Here is a 21,774-nt window from a genome sequence, read left to right on the forward strand (position 1 = left end):
ATCCAAACAAAACTTGAAATTTTACAACAATCAACACCCACTCAGGCAGATATAGCCCTGCTCCAAAATGCTATGCAAAATGTGGCTGATGTTTCTGAATTAAATAATGTGAAATTGGCACTTGAATCTTTGCAAAATACTGTAACAAATCTGCCTACATCACAGGAACTTAAAAATATTAAGAGAGCAGTGAATCGCATATTGAAATCAGAAGATATCAAGAATATCCAGACAGAGATCAAACAACTTACTCAGACAGTGGCCACTCTACCAACTAATCAAAATATTAATGAACTGCATGCCCTGTTTGAGGATATCAGAAGACAGGTCCATGATCTTACTGCTCAAAATTCAAAATTGGCAGTTATTGAAAATTTGCAACAAATTGTAGCTAATATCAAGCAACAGCTAGGGACCATGGAATCCAATCAAGCAAATGCCCTGTCTGTTTTTGCCACCCAGCTTCAAGAGATTGTGCAACAATACAAGAAACTTGTTGTGGACATAAAAATGAAGCCAGGCCATGATGATGTTGTTAGGACCATCAATGAGCACCTTGAATCTGTAAGAAGCAGATTGCTTACAGCAGGAAAAGAAATAACCGGCATAATCGAGAATCCTAAACATACAGTAATTCTTGAATTGTACAGTATCCCCAACAAAGAATATGATTCACCATTTACACCAGGTGGCAAAATATATATGCTGTCCCCTGCACAATTTTATTACCAGTTTTTTGTTGGGGGCACACTGAGACCAATCAAGATCAAATATTGGCTTCAACCACAGGCACACCACTACCCCACCTTTTCAATAACAAATGCTGACAACAAACCAAAAATCACCAGTGTAGAGTTAGAGGATTTTACAGATCCCAATACATTAGAAACATCTTTTGCTGAAGATGATGGCTCTCTGGAATTTCATATACAAATAGGAGACAAATTATATTTAGAAAATCCTGTAGTATCAGCTGCTGAACACCCCATAGTTGCAATATTCTTGTTTTCATATTATGTCTAGACAAATTATTGTTGATGAATTACACAGACAAGCCAGACATAATTATAAGAGACTGCCAGTAGTCACAAAAGGCATAGATGATTTATGGCAGAGCGACTTGATTGAGATGGCAAGTGGACAGCTGAAAAACTTAGACAAAATCAACAAGGGCTACAAGTATCTACTCACTGTAATAGACACATTTTCAAAATTTGCCCGGGCTGTGCCACTCAAATCCAAGACTGGAAAATGTGTTACAGAAGCCTTCAGGACAATCATCAATCAGAGTGGAAGATCACCGCGCTATTTGCAAACAGATAATGGCAAAGAATTTTATAATTCTGTGTTCCAACAATTTATTAAAAGCCAGTCAATAAAACATTATTCGAGTTACAGTGATCTCAAAGCCTCAATTGTAGAGAGATTCAACAAAACCCTAAAAAATCTTATGTATAAACAATTTACACTTCAAGGTAATTATAAATGGCTTAATATTCTTCCAGAACTTCTACATAAATATAACAACTCGGTTCATTCCACAATCAACATGAAACCCTCTGAAGTAACTTCATCTGATGAGCAAAAATTGATCAGGACTGTTTATTATCCTAGATACCAGCCAACAACAAGAAAGGCCAAATACAAGGTGGGTGATCAAGTAAGAATCAGCAAATATAAGCACTTATTCAAAAGAGGCTTTACAAAAAACTGGAGCACTGAATTATTTACAGTGGTTCAAGTTAAACCTGGGACCCTTAACACATATATAATAAAAGATCACCGAGGAGAAATTCTCAAAGGCAGATTCTATGAAGAAGAACTCAACAAAACTAAACAGCCTGACACATATCTCACAGAAAAAATCATCCGCAGAAAAGGCAACAAGTTATTTGTCAAATGGCTAGGACTTCCAGAACACAGCTGGATCGATGCAGACAAAGTGATAATATGAGCACCTGGGATGTTATAAAAAGGCTGCCAGAACCTGAACAGCAGATTAAGAGAAATGGCAAGTTGCTGCCTGAAAATATTAGATGTCTTATTGTTGGGCCATCGGCTTGTGGTAAAACTACACTAATGATTGATAATTTGTTATTGGCACCCAACTGGTTAGATTGGAAAAACAGGCACTTGTATGTTTTCTCTAAGAGCTTGGAACAATTAAAATATCAGCAGCTGATGAAGCTATATGATGGATTGGATATTGCCACTTTTGAACCAGATGTTAAGCCACTCCATGAATGTCTCGATAATTCTGTTGTTGTGTTTGATGACATTATACTGGATAATCAAAACAAGGTTAGAAATTTTTTTACACAGGGCCAACACAAAAACATTGATTGCTTCTACCTGGCACAGACTTTTTCAAAAATACCGAAGCAGCTGATCCGAGACAACAGCAATTTTATATGTGTGTTTCATCAAGATCATACCAACCTCAAACACATACATGATGAATATGTAGGTGGGGACTTGAGCTACAATGATTTTTCCAAGTTTTGCTGTAGGTGCTGGAATCAAAACAGTTATGGGTTTGTCACAATTGATATGACAAGAAAACCCAATAGTGGCAAATACAGAAATAAAATCAACAATTTTCTAGACATTGAAACATATACAGGGTGACTGGTAATTAGATGTATTCCCTGAAAGGGGTTAAAGTAGATACAATTTGCAATAAATTTGACCATATGATACCCCGTCCGAAAATTAGTAGTTTTCGAGATAATCGAGTTTCTATTGTTTTTTCTAAAAATGACAATTTTCCACATAAAAAGATGAATTGAGAAAAAACTGATAATTGTAGGGAACTTATTTAAGGGTTTTCTGATAGCTAACAAACAAGTGGTTCGTTTAGAAAAAAGTTTTTTCCAAATAAAAATCACATGTAAGTACCGGGTGGGTCTAAACTTACAAGTGATGATAAAAAAATGCACTCTTAGTTTACTTGGCAACGTATTAATAACAAAAATGGTATATCCAACAAGGTACAAATGTTGCTAACATTTACCTTTGTGTACAAGAAATAATACTTCATTCATCTTCATGTGTATGGAATCAATGAACAATACAATTAAAGAACATTACACGTCTTGCTCAAAGTGGGCACCTCCGTTACGAATGCAGGCACGTAAGTTTTTACGGGTCATTTGGTCTCTTAACTCGTGATGTGATGGTGGCCTTGACGTGTTGACCAGCTGTTAAGATCCTCTCCCTGAGCTCTTCTTGCGAGTTTACCGGTGCCTTGTCATATGGCTCCAAATGTAAAAGTCCCAAGGCGTCAAATCGGGGGATCGAGCCGGCCAGGGAATCGGTCCGCCTCGGCCAATCCATTTCTTTGGGTACTTTTCATCCAGTCACTGTCGCACGCCCAGGCAGAAGTATGGATGGGCGTAATCAACAATCATTTCATCGAGCCATTTTTCCTGCCCCAAATCTTAAATGGCATCACTTATGAACATTTTTTGAGGAACGGGATGGCAATGTTGTTGGAGGATATGCCTCTAGCTACAAGACGTGACATGATTTATCAGCATGATGACTGCTCAGCTCGATCCCCCGATCGATTTGACGCCTTGCGACTTTTACATTTGGAGCCACATGACAAGGCACCGGTAAACTCGCAAGAAGAGCTCAGGGAGAGGATCTTAACAGCTGGTCAACACATCAAGGCCACCATCACATCATGAGTTAAGAGACCAAATGACCCGTAAAAACTTACGTGCCTGCATTCGTAACGGAGGTGCCCACTTTGAGCAAGACGTGTAATGTTCTTTAATTGTATTGTTCATTGATTCCATACACATGAAGATGAATGAAGTATTATTTCTTGTACACAAAGGTAAATGTTAGCAACATTTGTACCTTGTTGGATAGCTGATGACTCAAGGAAGTAATTTAAGTAATTTGTACGGTTCGTGTCATACCATTTTTGTTATTAATACGTTGCCAAGTAAATTAAGAGTGCATTTTTTATCATCACTTGTAAGTTTAGACCCACCCGGTACTTACATGTGATTGTTATTTGGAAAAAACTTTTTTCTAAACGAACCACTTGTTTGTTAGCTATCAGAAAACGCTTAAATAAGTTCCCTACAATAACCAGTTTTTTCTCAATTCATCTTTTTATGTGGAAAATTGTCATTTTTAGAAAAAACAATAGAAACTCGATTATCTCGAAAACTACTAATTTTCGGACGGGGTATCATATGGTCAAATTTATTGCAAATTATCTCTACTTTAACCCCTTTCAGGGAATACATCTAATTACCTGTCACCCTGTATAAATAACCATGAAAAGGCCAATCATTGATGATCTTAAATTAAGAGATTATCTTGTAAAAAGATTTAAGGGATGGAAATCACAGAACCGAGGAATTTATGAACAACACAAACAAACAGAACAGCCTATTATTGATGCTATTAGTGAATTAGGTAAAAATATCAAAACTGTTACAGAGCAAAATCAAAATTTGATCACAGAGCTTGTACCTGTAGCTGCAAGGAACATATTAGATTATCCAATCACCCCACTTTCCAGTATTCATACACCTAGTCCTGTTGCTCCTCGAAGAATTGAAGCTACTCTGGATCCTATTGAATTGGGTCTTCTTGCTCAAAAATATTTAAGCACACCTAAAGACAACAAAGATGAGGTCTTTGGCTTATATGCCGACACAGAGCGTGATGGTAGCATCATACATAGAATTGGCAATTTCAGAGTAACATTTATGGGAGATGATCTAATTGTATATTCAGAATCTCATCTTGGAGAAAAAGGTGGTTTTGTTAAATATCCCGGCACACCTGGATTGTGGGAACTGATGACTCGGAAAAGGCCTGGCAGCTATACAGATCAAGATTATGAGCACTACAAAGAAATATTAATAAAATCAGATGCTCTATACCAGAACAATGATCCCACACAAAAAAGAGTCAAGTCTAGCAGTGGAGCAAAATACAACAATTTAATCAAGCCCATATGGTCACAAATCAAGACAGGCAGTGGAATCAAACAATACAACACCCTGCCTAAAGAATTTGTCTGGGTTGATGATGTCAGGAAACTTGTAGACAGGTTATTGGTGATAGCTGGGGAAGAAAATGCTGGCAACCACAATTTTTACAATGAAAAGGTTGGAATTATGGACATGATAAGCACAAAATTGTCTAATTTTATAGTGAATGACACTAAGGGGATTGGATATCTTATAAAAATTATTAATACTCTACCACCTAAATTTTGGAATATTTCTGAGGTCCGGGGTTTGGTTAATGACATTATAAACAAGCTGCCATTTGAACTACACATTCCAGGCTATCAGTATTGTGGTCCCGGTACAAAATTGGACCATAGATTAAACAGAGGTGATCCTGGTGTTAATCCCCTAGATGCTGCTTGTAGAGACCATGACATAGCATACAACACACATACTGATCTTGACAAGAGACATGTTGCAGACAAGAAATTAGAACAGGGTGCATTTGGTAGATTTGTAAGCAAAGATGCTTCTTTGAGTGAAAGAATAGCAGCATTGGGGACCACCATAGCTATGAACACCAAACAAAAACTGGGGTGGGGGCTGTGAATATGTATATAATAAACCTACAATGAAGGCCAAGGGTGTTATGTATCAAATACCTTATGCAGGTCTTAAATCTCTTAAAACTATTGATAGTCTTTTAACCAAAAAGCAGCGCAAGAAAAAAAGCTCTTGTATTGCCAAGGGCCATGGTATGAAATTGTTGCTTAGTACCCCCCAATTAAAAAAATTACAACAATCTAGAAAAAAATCACATGTGGGTGGATTTATATTTACTATTCCGGCCATCTTAACAGCACTTGGGGCTGTGGGGAGCTTGGCTGGGGGATCAGCTGCCATAGCAAAAACAGTAATAGATGCCAAGAAGAATAGGGCAGAATTAGATGAATTGAAGCGCCATAACCTGGCCATGGAGAAACAAGGCAAAGGTGTTAAGAGAGCCATGAATAAGTAAAAAAAAAACAAGAGCCGCTTACAAACCAAGATATTGAAGCTTTAATCAAGCCACTGGGCATCAAACAATTTAGAGGTGTGCACATGTCTGATTCTTTACCAGAACAACCACTCAACAAAGAGTGTGGCATTGTTAATTTGGATAAGTACAAAAATCAGGGCACTCACTGGATTTGTTATCTTAAATATTTAAACAATGAGGCATTTGTGTTTGATTCATTTGGAGGTGTTCCACCTGAAAATTTAGTAAAATATCTAAAATCAGCTAATCTTTATTACAATAATGCCCGTGTTCAAAACTTCAAAGATGTTAATTGTGGACATTTGTGTTTATCTGTCCTCAGATATATGTCTCAAATAAATAAATCATCAATTGAAAATTTTCAAAAGGCCTTGTGGTATTTAAAACATCATGGGGGTATTCCATCTCACCAGCCAAAATTCAATATTGAAACTCAAATTACATGATGATATAGTGTATCCCAAAACAATAGCTCTCAGAGCATTTTATGGCATGTACTTGATCCCTAATATTACACATCACAACAACAAAATTGCAGTAGGGGATCAAAAAATTGTCATCACTCCAGGGCAATATAATCTGTCCACTCTAAATGCTCAATTACCCAGAGGTATAGTATTAACTCAAAATTCTGTCACTCACAGAGTAGAGATTGTATCTGCTACAGAAACAGTGGATCTGGGTATTATAGGAGAGCTGTTAGGCTTTGAGAACAACACAAAACTTGAACCGGCCATCAAACACACTGCTATTAATATACCTAAATTCTTAGCCATAGAGACTCTGAATATTCACTGTAATGTGGCTGAGGGTATGATCACCAAATCAAATGGCATAGGCACTCACAAACAAACTGGCATCATTGCAACATTTAAACCTAATTCTGAATTTATGGAGCCAATCATCTACACTCCATCCCCAACATTATATTTTCCTGTGTGCCATAATAGAATAGATAACATTGAATTGATGGTCACTAATGAAAAAGAAGAATTAGTTGATTTTGCTGGAGCCACAACAACTGCTATCATAGAAATTAATATTTAAATAAAAATACATACAAAAAAAATGGAAAATATTGAGAGTTATGAGCTACAATCATTCCCCCCAAACAGGAGGACATTTGCAAATTTAAATCAACCCAACACAGAGATTGAGGTTGATCTTGATGTAGGGGATGGCTTTATACACCCCCACAGAGCAGATCTATACATCAAATTTGATGTTGTAAAGCTCGATGGTACAGATTATCCGGCAAATTCAAATATAAGATTGGTAGACAATTTTGTGCCACATCTGTTCTCTGAAATTGAGATCAGAAAACATGGTGTTGTTATAAACAGAGTGGATTATCCCGGCATTACCTCCACAGCTTTGGCAACACTAAAATTATCCAAAACCGAGGCTTCTTACTACAAAATAGGTGGATTTGAGGCTGGTGATAAAATTATATCCAAAAGCCACACAGTGCTGTTCCCTATGCGCCTGTTGCCAGCATTCTTCTCAGATTACAAAGATATTATGTGGAAGGGTGGTTTAAGAATCACATTTAGAAGAGCTGCCAATGATAATAATGCTTTGATGAGGTACAGCACATTAAACTCTACAGGGGAAGCTTTGCCTAATACCCTACCTGATGAAGGCAAATGCATTATTCAGACTATGGAGCTAAGAATCCCGGTTGTTGAATATGAGGCCAGTTATGCTCTTAAATACAAAGGAGATATAATAAAAAAATCCACAGATTCCTTTACAATTTTATACATATCAATGTGTACAGAAACCTGCCACTGGTACTTATTATGAGTTTGATGCTACAAATTCATTCTCCAGTATACAATATGACTTGCCGGATTTTGTGGTGGTACTGTTTCAGACTGGAAGACACAATAATCAGGAAAAAAATTCAAGTAGATTTCATAACTGCAACATCAAGAACATATATCTTAAAAATGGCAGAAATGAGGTGTTCCCTAGAGAAAATTATAATTTAGACATGTCCAAGGATGATTTCCTTAAATTATATGAAGCATTTACAGCATACAAAAGGGTCACTACTGGCAATACTGACATGTATTACACACCAGATGAATTCAAAACACAGAGACCCATGTTTGTCATCAACACTTCAAAAAGGAAACAAGTTGTGATAAATGACAGGACAAACATTAAAATTATCTGTGAATTCCACGAAACACTCCCTGATGACACCATATGTAGTGTTATTCTTATAGGTGAAAAATCATATATTTATGGTGTAAGAAATGAGAGAGTCACAGAGTAATTCTAGAAGATTTTTGCATATTACATTGTCTTAGTACTAGATATATGAGTTGAGGCTGATGTCCAATTGAACTTAAACCAGAAGTAAATATGTGTGGGTGTGGGTGGGTGTGGGTGTGGGTGTGTGTGTGGGTGTGTGTGTGTGTGTGTGTGTGTGTATGTGGGTGGGTGTGGGTGAGGGGGGCTTAGTTTTAGGTGTGGGCAAAAAAAATATCAAGAGGGGCATATTTTTGACAGGATTATGGACAACAATCTGACAGAAGTGCCTTTTGTAAGTGTGGACAAATCAATCTGATGGGGCTCATCATTTCACAGGAACTTCCCGAGGGCATTTTTACAAAAATCTTGGATTAGACAGGGTTCCATACTTGAGCAAAAAGCTCATATGGGCATGTTGAGCAAGTTTTAAGTGTAGCCAAATCTGCCTGAGGGGGGTTCATCATTTCTTTTTACATAGTAACTTGTGTAACGAGGTACAGCAAATTCCTATGAGAAACGGTGCTCAAATTTGCCCAAAGCCTTTGAGAAATATATGTAGAATTGATTGTCATGATTATGGCTTCTAATAATATTTAAAAGCCATAATTTTGCAATTCCAACAAAGTGAGACACTCGTATGTTTTGGCCTCCTTGATATTTTTTTTTGTTGAAGTAGGTCATGGAAAATTAATATTGTGCCATTTTGAGACCCTGAAAAAATTTTCCTAACCAGTAGAAAATGCCAAATTTCATGAAAGGTGAACCATGAGTATGTTGGGAGTGCTTTATTTTTGGATTGCAACAACACCACAAACTTCTGTTTTCATATACTGTTAGTATTACTCTCCTTACATATAAATATTAACTTGTTTTGGTGGGGCGTTGTTGGTTTCGATTGTTAGGCGCTAACAAAGAGTATCTAAAATGCACTATTGCCTCTTTTCGGCCCATAATATCTTGGTTAATCAACAGTACCCCAATGATTTGTTTACTGGGCATTGAAGCGCACTATTAGGACAAGTTAATTGACATAGCACTTTACTTGGATATTGATGCTGTTAGCAGATATAATACTTTAAATAATAACAAGAGACATAGAAAATCTTAAAATTTTTGTTTACATTGTTTTTGTTTAAGAAACAAAACAGTTACGCCCATTTGTCACAAATGATTATTGATTTCTCATTCTCAGAAATCATAGAGAGAGGGGCGTTAGTGTTGAATTACAATTGAATGTCTTACAACACACACACACACAGTACTATACATAAAATGCTCAATTGTGCACAAAATAACATTTCTTTAAGTTAAATAATTTCTCAAATGTTGCAAGTCTATTAATAGCCGAATCATGATCTGAGAAAACAATATCATTATGGTCTTGGCACCTTCTGTTCATATTAGACCAATGTAAAAGTAATGATGTTCACTTGGTATAACTTTAGTGGAACAAAGATTCAACAAATTCTTTCTTTTCTCCTTCGAGACTGGTAGTGGTCCATGATAACTCAGAAGCAAATTACAAACAGTTTTTCGTAAGTTTGATTTTCTTGTCACAGCTTCTGTAAAATTGTCTGTCAATCTTTTTTTGTAAAATATTTTATCTGATTGTTCATTATCAAAATGCAGCCATCTTATATTTTGCCAAGGAATGCCTTCATCATTTTCGTCCCTGAATGTTTTAACTCTGTAGTGTTTGTTTGCAGCGTCAAAGTCATAGAAGTCCTCACTGGTCATGACATACACATTGAAAGGTCTAGGTTTTCTTCTGGCAGTACGAGCAAGAATGGCCCAATCGTTTGGTGTGTATACATTCACATTCTTCTTTGCACGCTCAATTACACTGTGCATGGAATCTGCTTCCATTTGTCTCTAGAAATTTGTGGTCTATGCACGCAAGGAACGTGATACTGACTGGATGGATACACATGGCGGCAAATTTTCTGTTAAAATTTTGTCCCCCACACCAGTCCGAGTACGTTGTAACATGCTTTACATGTTGTGACAAGTTCCGAAAATAAGGGAAAAGACACGAAGCGATTTCATCAGGTCCTCTTTTAAATTTTGTCTCATCCCATAAATAACAATATCCATCGTGAGTTACCAAATCATCGATGGTTAAATTGTACGCATTCAACTTGCGAGTGTAAAACAATATTCCAGTCTTACAACATGGTGTTGTCAAAACTTGCTGCAGGTCAAAACAAATAGCCTTATGTGTGTTATATTTAGATTTCTGCTTTTCTTCCCTTGCTTCCTCCTTCTTTTTCAGGTGATTTGCATGTAAGGATTCTTCTCTATTCTTTTCCTCTGCAGTTAATTTCTTGATGCGGACACATGTTTTGCATTGATCTTTTTTTCGGTTTATGCATCTTTACTTTCATTTCTTTCAGAATCTTTAAGTAAGACGTACGGCCCATTACATTCTTCTCTACGATGATCCTCTCATGGCAATAGTCCTTATAAAGCTGATAAAGTTTGTCACAAGACAATCCTGGTTCCACGTAATAATAGCAGGAAGATGACAATCTACAATAATGGAACTCAACCCTGGGAATAGACATTATGTGTGACCTTGCTACATCCACTATCTCCTCTGTTAAACTGTGCTTTGGTTTGTGTGTTTCCCTTAAATCGACACCAGCCGATCCTGTTCCCGAACCACGCCCCAGGACAACGCGACATGCTTTCTCAGTGACATCTAATGTGCGAAGATAAAAGCGTTTACAAACTTGTACCATTGTCCCATCAACTGTCAGAAAATAGTTGATTGTCATTTCCTTCTAGATGAGGCATTCCCTTTCCCACGTGACTTAGGGATGCACTTGAGATGATGGAAAAGGTACTCTCTTTGCAGCTGAATATCTCCTATTTCCAATGGAAATTATGCACCCAGTTACGCTGCTCTTCGTTAAAATTCGTCTTACAGTTATAAACACACTTGCACGAAACTTACTGCACTACACGAGCACGATGAAGCTTACCACTAGTAGTGGTGTATTCCAATCCCGAGTTTTTCTTAATTTTTGCATCCTTGCGTTTAGAAACTGAACGAATGCAATATTTTCCTCTTGACGCACAAACTTTGCTTCTTCTGGTAGACTCTGTCGGAATCTGTATTTCGTTGTTTTAATCAGAAGAACTTTCTGTTTCCGAAACTTTGAATTTTGGATCAACATCACTATCATACACTGCACTAATATCAGAAACTGAGGAATCTTCTTCCATTTCTTTCTGGAGAATTTTAGAAATTTCGTTTGTATTTAGCCTGCTAAGATTCATGGCTGTCTGCAGGCGAATAATAAGAAATGACAAGGCAAAGCAAATCAATTCAAAGCTAAACCAACATAACTAATGAAGAAAGAGGTGACCGCAATCAACAATGAAAAGAAAAGTTGCTTTCTTGCACAACCTTCAATAACAATAACCAAAAAGAAGCCGCTTTGTAACAAACAAGTACGTCTCAAATGATGTTTGGCGCCAAGGTTAAGCCTTTCTTTATCGCCACATAAGGACGTAAGTGCCAGTTACGCCTTTATGTGACGAATGGAAGGAACACATCTTCAGTTGGGCAAATATGATTTGAATTCGTCATACCTTTAATACATATCGTACGCTTATAATTTCTCCGCACAAGCAAATATGGACCTTATGGGTCCATTTAATGGAAAAAAGTGCATTTTGAAAAAAATGTCACTTACGCCCTTCTTCCGTGGAGGCGACGATTTATGGGCCACTATCCTTTACTTCTGAGCAGAAGTAACATTCTTAACAAAGAATATTATGAATTTAAACTTACCAAGAATTTAGAGGCATAATTTCTGCATGCCTTCAAGTAAGTACATCCGGAAAGCATTACAGAAAGGACTGCAACGGCTACCAAGAACCAAGCAGAGAGATTCAGTGCCAAAGTTTCAGCTTCACTGAAGTTGGTTCCATTGCAGGGTTTCGCAAACACTTCTGCATTTTCTTGGAAACCTATAGGAAGGTCACATATTAGCAAACCTTTAAGCAAGTATTTAAAGCAAAATATATGCAAATAATCTTAATTTTTTATTACCGCATAAAATCGAACATTTGTTGAAAGAAAAATGAAGAACACTAAAAAAAATATTGGTCTGCAGTTATAAATTTTAAATTCACTATTTCCTAAATATTAAATAACAAAATGGACATTTACTACCGTGTGTCAGGCCAATATATATGATGTATGTGATACATTCGCTATATTTTACTTCGACTTTCTGTCACTGATGGATAATTTCGAAGATTAAGGTGAATGGTGATAAGATGAAATTCAATAGGGGACACTCACAAAGAACACGCATGTCCAAGCCGAGTTTCGAACCCGGTACCCCAGTCGTCGTAGAGCGCTGTCCTTACCACTCTTCCAAGGAGGCTGGCTCTAACATATCGTCGCATGAGAACCAGAGGAACGCATTTCCAAAATGCTGTTTTCTACTTTTGTTTAGCTTGTCTCCTCTGAAAAGCCCTATTTTCAGCCAGATCGGCATACGTCTAATCCTTACTTCTAAAAACAGTATGGTGGAGTCAAGTATCTATAATTTATAAACACTTTTTAAGTCAGACATATCACCGTAGCTAGATATTTTGGCGCCGTAGGCAAAATTGTGGTTTACATCCCCCCCCCCTCCGACCCCCAGTGACATTTTGTGTGTGTCCTTCGATATTTTCTTCTTATGCAATGGTTTGTCATATTTACATCCTATACATTTTGAAATGAGAAAACAGAAAACTGATTCCAAAATAATGTAGGTCATAATTTTCAAAATGTGATTTGCATTTCTGATTAAAAAAGAACTATAGCGTATTTTGATTGATTGATTGATTTGGTATTTTAAGTCCACTTTGTGCATAGTAAGGCTAATCGGGACTGGACCTACAGTTTAAAGTGGGACCCGAACCAATATGTGCTTTCACTGGGTATCGAACCCGAGATCCCCTAATTACAAGGCCGCGAAACTACCACTGCCCCATCAGGGAGGCCCTATAGCGAATTTAAGATTTTTTTTAGTTATGTCTTAGTATCTGGAGAAAATCCTTGAAAACGTACTGTTATTACTACCTTGGGAAACAAAAAATTCAGCGGTGTGTTACCAGAATATACCTTTGCCACATGATAATTTCTTCGTCGCATATTCTGACATTGATATAATAAAATAAATAAAAGAAAATGAAATAAAAAAGCTTTGAGCGGCGCCCCTTGTGCATAGCGCCCTAGGCTAAAGACCTCCTAGCCTACCCATCGCTACGAGCCTGATCAGACATACAACATTACCTCTCTCCTGTAAATTTGATAAATTGGAGTTGCGTCCCTCTGGTTTTCACCTGACGATGATTAAAATCCAGTCCCTGGCCATAAGACCAGCAGAAATTTTGAGGTGGATGAGTTTTCTCTTTTGATCCTCGTGGGGCATGCCTAAAGAAAGGAAAAAATCTTGGGTAGACATCTGGCATACCGAGCTTATGATTTCTAGGGCCCCATAAATTGAAGGTAGCCACCGCTTCACCAAGCACAAACAAATAAAATCGATCATAACTCTTTTAAAATTGTTTTCTGACAATTTTGCATAGAGACATGTTTTGTTTAGAATTGATAATGGAACAAAACATGTTCTTACAATTGTTTTTATATTTTGCACTGTTATGGAGATATATCCAGTGAAAGGATTCAGTACCCTTTTCTTGCGAGGATTCTAAACAATATTTTACACTTTACTTGACATTCCGGCATATAAGGAGCAAAAACATTACTGCTTGTGATACTTTGTTTATGCCTACTATTGTAGCGCATGACCTGTGTGACGACATACATCAAAGATGGCTGCCTCTGAAGACATTAACAAAGAAAATCCAACATGTCTCCTTATCTCCTTCAGAAGTAATTTTGGCCATTTGTAGGTTTGTTGGTTTTTTTAATGAAGGGAAGACATGTGTATGGAGGATGCCTTCATTATGAGGCATGAAATCATAAGTATAATACTAGGTGTCTCAAGAGAAGGTACATGGTGTCGGGAATCCAAGATGGCCGCCACGGAGGTTCTCAGCACAAAATACTGTACATATCTTGATTTAGAGTTCGTTTATTAGAATTTTTCAGAGGTATTATCTGTTAATAAATAGGAAGTGAAAATATACAGGGTTATTATTAATGATTGACCCGATTTCATAAATTCACTGTAGCTTTAATTTTTGACATATTGTCAAGAAACTTTGCAGACGTATAGAAAAACTCAAAAAGTTTTCTTGTGTTGCAGGTTCGCTTCTCATTTCTGCCACGGGAGCGCAGCATTGAGCATTTATTCAATATGGCGACAGGCAGAGAGAAATCTTATGTTGTGCTCGAGTTTCATTCACATCAGTCTGTCGTAACAATGCAACGACACTTCCGAACGAAGTTCATTCGGCGATGGCATGCACAATTTACAGCTTCAGGATGCCTCTGTAAGGGGAAATCAACTGGTCAGCCTGCAGTGACTGAAGAAACGGTTGAGCGCGTGCGAGCGAGTTTTGCACGAAGCCCACAGAAGTCGACGAACAAAGCAACCAGAGAGCTGAACATTCCATAGCCTACCGTTTGGAAGATCTTACGGAAGCGATTGAAGAAGAAGTCTTACCGCTTGCTATTGCTACAAGCCCTGACGCCTGATGACAAAGTCATATGCTATGAACTCTAGCACAACACAAGCTTTCTCTCTGCCTGTCGCCATATTGAATAAATTCTCACTGCTGCACTCTCGTGGCAGAAATCAGAAGCGAACCTGCAACACAAAAAAACTTTTTGAGTTTTTCTATATGTCTGCAAAGTTTATTGACAATATGTCAAATAATAAAGCTACAGTGAACTTATTAAATCGGGTCAATCATTTATAATAACCCTGTATTATTATAAGTTTTGTAATTACAGTAGTGTCCAAAAGTTAGCATGGCGAAGATATGAGAAAATGTGTTATTGATGAAGTGTCAGAACTGCACAAAACATAGTAAAAATTAATCAAGACGTTACAATTAACTATTGTTTTTAGTGTGAAAACAAAATGTACAAACATACGAAAATTGAAGATAGTTTCCATAACAAGAATAAAGAGATTTGTATGGGGCGTGATCATCCCAGCATCTACACAGCCTTGCAACGACGTAAAAGGTGGTTCAAGAACTCTACGGCCAGATGGTTCGAATCCCCACGAAGAGCAGTGCGGAGCTCTGAAAATGTCTTTGGTGGAGGCTGGCGCGCTGCAACTAGTCTCCTTAATGCACTACAGTATTTATTCCTGGATACCTCGGTGGCCAGACCATGAGGTGATTTCTTCATCTTCAAGAAAGTCATCGATCAATTTGGCTCAATGCACACATTTATTATCACCCTAGAAGATTGAATCTTGGTCGACTGCTCCTCTGAAAAGTTGCACACGTTGTTGGAGTATCTCGTCTCTGACTTCTGAGCAGTAATAGTACATCCAGCGAAAAGGTGCAACTCTGTTCGACCACTTAACGTGATGTCTTCCCACACTAGTATCCCATCAACACCAAACTTATCACTTTCCACGATATTCCTGTGATCAGGCCCGTAGCTAGAATTGATCTCCATGGGGGGGGGGGGGGGTTATCATTGGGGACTTTGTAATTTTCAAAAGTTTAACAGTATTAAATGAAGGTAAATTATGTGGGGGGAAGGGGTCATTAAGTTATATGAAATTTAGAAATATCATACAAATAATACATTTTTTATATATCTTTAAAAACATCGTTTTTGGCTGCTACTGAAATCATCCCTTACTGCACACTCCATACTACTTTTGATGATATAGATATTATTTATATGACACAAGAAAAAAATGCACAATATTCAATTATAGTGCCTAGAGTACATTCCACACCCGCGGAAGCAATGAAACTCCCCTTCATTCCGAAAACTTAGAGCTGTTGACAGTGGCGCAGGAACGAGGGGGTACAGGGGTACATTATACCTTCCTAAACCGTAGATCCGAGTTGTATTCCCCTAAAATAATTTGAAATACTCAAGGATCTGCTGTAAAAAGAACCTATTTTCTAATAGCTCAACACAAAGTTTATATTGTTTACACAATTTACCTTCCTTTTAAAAGAAAATCAAACCACTGTAAATCAATTCTTGTATATTCTGGTACTATTTGCTCTTGGAAATCATTTTGAGGAGATTAAAATTGTTTAAAAAATAGTGTGAGAGATGGAATAATATCAATTTAATTTCAGGAAATCATGCTGCAGGCTAATGCCACTTATTGTAAAGGAGGGGGTACATATCGGTTCACATTTCTAAAGTAGTAGTCTACTGATTGATATGATATATGTATATCTGGTTCAGAAGAGTATAAGACTTACCTTCTTTCTTAGAGTGCTTAAATAATTCTCACAAAAGAAATTGTGAAAAATTTTATATCCTGTGAAATCATATAAATTATAACTTCATATTCCTTCACTATAAGCAGAATTCATTTTTTTCATTTTAACGCAAATATAAATGCATGGAAAACTGTCATCAGGCAATTTATTTGCAGCTTTTTATATTTTTCGTATTTCATTTAAACTGTAGATCCAGTCCCGTTTAGCCTATCTGAGCATAAAATTAATCTGGAAAAAGTTTTTGTCAAACTTCTGAGTAGAGACCAAGACAAGAACAAGCACATTACAGTAACGAGAACGACCTCATCACACAGACAGGAGTCTTGACTTGACTTGATTCGTCTCATCTCGATAACATTCCCAGTTGCAATGGAGCAGCGATGTTTCCTAGATATTAAAAAAATGTTGTGTCCTTTGATTTTTCATAGAGAGTGGTGGTTTACTGCTTCACTAAACGTATTGATATTTGCCAATAGTTCCCCAGAAAGACAGGTTTTCATAAATTTCAACCTTGCATACACTTTTCTACCTACATAGTAAGTATGCTTATAATTGAAGAAGAGGGGGTACACATATTGAATTGAACACAAATCAACTTTCTTCTCAAGTTAAAATGTAAAACCAAACTACGTATAAGAAAATTATGTAAATCATCTGAATAGACGTTTGACTAGGGTTGTTTTTGTAGGTTCGAGTTGCTTTGTCAAAGGCAAAATATTTTGCAATTTTTTTTGCATCGAAGAAATATACTGGAACTGGAGGTCCGTTTATTGAAAGGAAAAGGAGGGTTAGAAGTATAAAAACTTCTAAAAGATTTCTGTGATCAGTTAAGGTTAGATTCATGGCACTGAACTTGCAATTTCAATTGGATACACAAGGTCGCTGAGTGAAGTGACAATGTTTGGAATTTCTTTGAAGATGCAATGATCTTCAGTTAATGATGCCGCACATGCTTTCGCTTAACTTGAAGTTAATATTTTCATACAAACAACGTTGAAACTCATTAGAAGGCTATGAAGGCCAAAAAGAATAGATTTTCTCAAAATTTCGAAAGAGCTGTAGCCCCTTCATCTTCTTTCTGTGTACGCCAGTGCACCCCCTCCCACACACACATGTGTGTGAGTGTGTGTGTTGAATTTTGTACCACCTAAATAAAAAATGTTCCTGTGCCACTGGCTGTAGACCATTGACACACATGCGGAAGGAATTTGCATGATGAAATCAAAGTCACAGATTACTGTCGTGGGAGGTCACAAATGGGGCAACGAAGGTACAGATAAAGAAGCTGCCCTGCGAAAGAATCTTCCAAAGTCTAGAGAAGAGAATGTTCTAAATACTTGCCGCTACTTATACGTCTTCTTACAAATAAGATGAAGAAATATGTTAGCTGTTGTTCATGTTCTGTGAATGTATCCTTCACCAAAGTTGTCAGTTTACATTTTCACTCTTCACTGGAAACAAATTACATAAAATAGTTTTGCCTATGTCAAAAGGGCTGAAAGCAGTTCCAGGGGGGGCAGACGGCAGATCCAGAGGGCTCAGCCCCCTTGGCCCCTGCCTGGCTACGGGCCTGCCTGGGATTAAATCGTTCTTGAGGATCTCTCCAGATGAATGTGCGACGGGAATCATTTTGCACACTGAATGTGGACTGATCTGTGAAGAGCATCTTCCCCATTCGTTCAGGGTCCAATTTTGATGGTGCTGGCTCCACTGTAAATGTAGAGCACTTGAACCACCTTTTACGTCGTTGCAAGGCTGTGTAGCTGTTGGGGATGATCACGACCCATACGAACCTCTTTTTCTTGTTAAGGAAGCGATTTTCAATTTTCTTATTTTTGGACTTTTTGTCTTCACACTAAAAACAATTGTTTATTCAAGAAACGTTTTCATTAATTTTCACTATGATTTGTGCAGTTCTCACACATCATGAATAACACATTTTCTCATATCTTCGTCATGCTTAACTTTGGGCACTACTGCATTAACACAGTTATAATAATATAATTTCACTTCCTATTTATTAACAGATAATACTTCTGGAAAATTCTAATAAACGAACTCTAAATCAGGATATGGACAGTATTTTATGCTGAGAACCTTCGTGGCGGCCATCTTGGATTCCCGACGCCATGTACCTTCTCTTGGGACACCTAGTATTATACTTATGACTTCATGCCTCATAATGAAGGCATCCTCCATACACAAGTCTTCCCTTCAATAAAATAACCAAACGAACCTACAAATGGTCAAAATGACTTCTGATGGAGATAAGGAGACATGGTGGATTTTCTTTGTTAATGTCTTCAGAGGCAGCAATCTTTGATGTATGACGTCACACAGGCCATGCGCCACAATAGTAGGCATCAACCAAGTATCACAGGCAGTAATGTTTTGCCCTTTATATGCCGGAATGTCAAGTACTGTGTAAAATATTGCTTAGAATCCTCGCAGAAAGGGTACGGAATCCTTTCACTCGATATATCTCCATAAGAGTGCAAGATATAAAAACCAGTGTAAGAATATTTTTTGTTCCGTTTTCAATTCTGAACAAAATATGTATCTATACGAAATTAAAAAAATAAATAAATAAAGGAGGTATGATCGATTTCATTTGTTGGTGCGTGGTGAAGCGGTAGCTACCTTGAATTTATGGTCCCCTAGAAATCTTAGGCTCGGAATGCCAGATGCCTAACCAAGATTTTTTCTTTTCTTTAGGCATGCCCTAACAGGATCAAAAGAGAAAAAACTCGTCCACCTTAAAATTTCTGCGGGTCTTATGGCCGGGAGCTGGCAATATTAAATATTGCTTAGAATCCTTGCAGAAAAGGGTACGGAATTATTTCACTGGATATATCCCCATAACAGTGCAAGATATGAAAAAAACTGTAAGAAAATTTTTTGTTCCGTTTTTAATTGTGAACAAAATATGTCTGCGTGCAAAACTGTAAAAAAACCAATATTAAAGGAGTTATGATCGATTTCCTTTGTTGGTGAGTGAAGCGGCTGCCATGTTGAATTTACGGGCCCCTAGAAAATTTGGGCCCGTTATGCTAGATATCTACCCAAGATTTTCTTCCCCTTCCTTTAGGCATGCCTTAACAGATCAAAAGAGAAAACTCGTCCACCTCAAAATTTCTGCGGGTCTTATGGCAAGGGACTGGACTAATAAGGGAGAGTATCAGTGAGGTGCAGAGGGCCAGCAATGGCGGGTACGGTCCACCGGTTTACCAGTTTCCACCTTACTGATTTACCAGTAAATATGGAAACTAGATAAATGAAAGCTTTTCGATTTTTCTATGATATTTAGTGGAATAGTTAATGTGACTAACGTTCCCGTTACCTCCAAGAAATGCCAACCCCTTTACCTACCTAGTATTTCTTTCTGATGCAGTCGAGAGTATTCATCTATTTTTTATTTATTTATCTGGACTCCTTGGCGGTGTGGTTAGTACAGAACACTACGATGCCAGGTGTCCCTGGTTCGAATTCCGACTTAGACATGGGTGTTCTTTGTGAATGTCTCTTCTTCAATTTCATAACATCATCTCCCATCCTCATCTTCGCGATTAGTAAAAATCAGCCGAAAAATGCAAAATAAAATAATCAAAATTAATCAATCACTAAAATTAGTATTTGCAAAGGAATTTTATCTGGTTCTTAAAATTAATTTTAACAGCATTAAACTTGTTATAGGGATAAATAAATCGAGAAATCTTATCAGTAATAAAGTATGGGAACTACATAAACAATATATTTCAAAATTATTAGAATTGTTTTTCATTCTTCCAAGTGACAGATCAATCAATAACACTTGTGGGGTGTTATCCTATTCAGAGGTCTTCCTGTCAGGAATGGCGCTATGTTGACAAGAAAAATACAACACGAACCGACTGGAATCCCTTGCTCAAGCACCATTTTTATTCGACGTTCCATGCTTGTATTTACACCGATATCGCTTAACACGGTACGAATGTACACGATAAATAAATTGTCCTATGATATAAAACAAAATAGTGGATATATATTACCTACGAACTCCATTTCTTCTTCGAAGTTGTCTGATATTCAAGGACAGTTGAAACACTTTTAACTGACTTCCCAGTCAATTTCCTAACATAGAAACTACACAATGAGTATATTCTACCTCCTTTTTTCGAGAACAATAGAATGAATGTATTGCTACGTCAGGAAGCGTGTATTTGTTTAAAAACTCTAACCTAAGAGTAGTTGACATTTTTTCGCCTTAGTAATACTGTCCTATTGTTATATTGGGAAAACAAAACTGAAAAGCATGAGCATAACAAAGCGACTGTTATCAGCACAAAACGGTTGTATCAAATCCAACATTTTTGTGACAGCGGGAACTGTCGTCGCATCCCCCCCCCCCTTTACTGAAGATGAACGTATATAGGAAAAATGTGAAGTTAACCCGTGCTCATTGCTTTTTTTGATTGATCGAGTTGGTGTTTAAAGTCTACTTCATGCACAGTAAGGCTAATCGGGACTGGACCTACAGTTTAAAGTGGGATCCGAACCACTACGTACCTCCACCGGGTATCGAACATGGACCCCTTGATTACAAGGCGACGACGCTACCACTGCACTATCTGGGAGGCTCCCCGTGTTCATTGCATCTTGCCATGAAGTTACATAGGGGGATGTCACTATCTCAACCATTGTGGTGCTGATGTGATCATCATCACTCTTCAGCTACCTTTACCACCAATACCATTTAGAGGCTGGGTGAACGTTAGAGCTGCTTAATGGAGGGCCAAGATAGGCCAGGTTCGATACCTGGTAGAAGCACATTGCACAGTGGTACGGATCCCACTTTAAACTGTAGGTCCAGTCCAGATTAGCTTATCTCTACATAAAGTGGACTTAAAACAATACTTCCATGAATTCAATTTACAGTACTAAACAGAAGTATTTTGAAGGTAATTACGTTTTCGAAAAGAGGCGAGAAATGTCTCGTGAGTAACACTATGAGCTTCTAGTAGGGATCGAACACAGCACTCCTTGATTTCAAGGTGACAACCTTACAACTAGGCCATCGGGTAGGCCCATAGCTGATTCGTATTGATCCAC

The 21,774-nt window shown here is 37.5% G+C and overlaps 1 long non-coding RNA gene across 1 annotated transcript in view; it reads right to left on the minus strand.

Annotated features, from left to right (window-relative positions):
• LOC145984504 (uncharacterized) overlaps positions 1–20,838 on the minus strand; it is a 30,659-nt gene extending 9,821 nt beyond the window's left edge. The window contains exons 1-2 of the long non-coding RNA XR_014441333.1: positions 20,715–20,838; positions 12,083–12,261 (exon numbers count right to left, since the gene is read on the minus strand). This is a non-coding gene — a long non-coding RNA (uncharacterized LOC145984504). The remainder of the gene's footprint in view (positions 1–12,082; positions 12,262–20,714) is intronic.
• Positions 20,839–21,774: the final 936 nt, after the last annotated feature.

The sequence above is a fragment of the Lepisma saccharinum genome, chromosome 2 (assembly GCF_977018435.1).
Source record: "Lepisma saccharinum chromosome 2, izLepSacc3.1, whole genome shotgun sequence".
NCBI lineage: Eukaryota > Metazoa > Arthropoda > Insecta > Zygentoma > Lepismatidae > Lepisma > Lepisma saccharinum.